This window comes from Anopheles aquasalis, chromosome 2 (assembly GCF_943734665.1).
Source record: "Anopheles aquasalis chromosome 2, idAnoAquaMG_Q_19, whole genome shotgun sequence".
Taxonomy (NCBI): domain Eukaryota; kingdom Metazoa; phylum Arthropoda; class Insecta; order Diptera; family Culicidae; genus Anopheles; species Anopheles aquasalis.
In genome coordinates, this window is record NC_064877.1 from 50397797 (window position 1) to 50400000 (window position 2204).

The 2204-nt window shown below is 40.4% G+C and overlaps 1 protein-coding gene across 4 annotated transcripts in view; it reads right to left on the minus strand.

Moving 5' to 3' along the window:
* Window positions 1-955: 955 nt before the first annotated feature.
* The window catches only part of LOC126571578 (homeotic protein antennapedia), a 67166-nt gene continuing 65917 nt past the window's right edge, over window positions 956-2204 (minus strand). For all 4 annotated transcript variants that reach the window (XM_050230224.1, XM_050230221.1, XM_050230223.1 and 1 more), the window contains one exon: window positions 956-2204. This exon is cut by the window's right edge and continues 2163 nt beyond it. The gene's annotated coding sequence lies outside the window, so the exon portion shown is untranslated.

The following is a 2204-nucleotide window of genomic DNA, read 5'->3' on the forward strand; positions in this document are numbered from 1 at the left end:
CGATCCCGTCGGGTGGCGAAAGCTGAACTTTAACGGCGTTTAACTACGAATTTGTGTTACGATCTATCAGCAATGAAACTTACCTTGAATAGTTCTTCTTTCACACGTGATTTTGCAAATAAACACTAAATGTATTACTGTTTACACTTTACAAGAGTGTAAGGGGCACGACAATTTTGCTTCGATACAATCAATCGGACCAAATAGGCGAACAACAAGGGTTCATAATAACCGTTCGATAATTTTGTGGGCGAATTTTGTTCGAAAGATCACTTTACAAAACACTAGACAGATTTTCTCCAACTATTTGCCACTTAAACCTGTTCGGACGTTCGACGGTCATAAACACCTTCAGATCCTTGAAATTCTCTTCTTCTCAGCGTTGAAATTCTCTGAAAAGTGTCCAACTAAAAAGACTTTACTTAAAAATAAAATAGCTATACACAAAAGGGGCCGGCCTGCGCAAACGAGATAACCCGCTTCCTAGCCCATACGCAATCGCGCGGGACTGAGCGAGAACACACGATCCACGCGATCAATGGGCGGGGTCTAGTTCAAAATGGCCGTCAATAACAACAACAACAAAAATTATTGTTACAAAATTGTTCCTGGAACTCGGAAGGAACGTCGGAAGGAACGTCGGAAGGATGCGCACGGAGACGGAGAAGAAACTTACCAATAATCATCGGTATCGAACATTTCGATCGCAGGTATGAATGATTGGAAAATAAAATCGCAATGAAATTAATCAATCAACCTCGGAAGCCCCCAAGGATGCAAGTGTTAATTTTTCAATTCCATCAACACCGAACACGCGCCACTGCAAATGACACGATGAGACATATCAATTATTGGCCGAAGAAGAGGCCTCTTTCCGCTGCTGCATTCTCTGGACCGATACTTTCATTGCGGAATGAGCGCGCCATAGTCCTACTGCGGCTTATTTTCTCTTGTTTATTATTTAATCCATTTCCTCCCTTTCCTTGTCTTGTCCTGTATTTACAATTTTAGTTACAATCGTCTGTTGGTTTGCTGAATTCCACCGTTCATCGGTCGCGTGAAGTAAGATTGTGGCATTCTGTTTGTCTTAAAAAAAATCTGCCACAAAGAACTTTCGATCGAGAACTTCATTTTACGTTACGGGCCAATAGAAAGAAAGAAATAATTTCAGCTGTTCCGCCAAATAGCTACATTCTTACTCCACCGGTTGCGCGAACGAGTTTTGCAGCGAGATGAACTTACAATTAACGATTAAATATTTACGCACACCACACGTTATCCGATTCCATTCGCATCGTTCCGAGCTGACTCTATTTCCCGATTTCTTCAGCATGCAAGAGAACGTACGGTTGATAAAAAAAAGAATGGTTGATTTTGTCTGTAATTAGCTGGCCAACACACAGCTTTACGGTTCAATCTTCACCGTTTAGAGCTTCAATTTTTCTTTTCTCACTTGCAGTTACCCTCTTTCCGCCCTGCCGCTGTCGTTCGGAACCAAAACTCTGAATATCCGTGATAGTGTATTTCTACATTTCATCTTCGACCCTTCCACAAAACTGAGTTGTTGACGTAGACGTGGGTCGCTTTCTTGTCTAATTAGTAGTTTACTATACCTTCTCGTTATGTTATAATAATTACACAGTCTCTTAAGGACTAAAAGTTTTGTTGTCTGTTGTTTTTCTCGTTTTCGGCTTTTCTTGTTTTCCTATCGACTTTTTATTTTCTGCATTCGCGCGATGCAGTCCATTTCAATCTATATAGCTTATACATATGTATTTATAAGTTACTACTTTTCTCCACTCGCTTCTGCTGCCGCTAGTGGCGATGCAACATCGCATACGTATTTGGATACCATCGGGTTATTCGTTATCTATCTGCTCCTCTCAGATGTCATTCGCTTTGTCTTTCTATTTTGCTGCCTACCTGCGTCTAGCGATTGCCTCAAATCTTATCATTTGTCCTGCCTTCTATCCTGCAAGTGCTTTCTCTGCCAGTTTTGCGTAGGTCTGTTTCTTTTCAACCTACCGCTCTTACACCAATCGTGAGTGGTTGATGAGTAGCATCTGAGATAGATCATATATATTTAAATATTTTTTAATAGAATTCTTTGATTTTCATGTTTCCCTCAATCTGGTGATCTGGCCTTTTCTGCTTGATCAGAAAAAAATCGTATACAATATTTACGTATTTTAGGTTGATCGTAT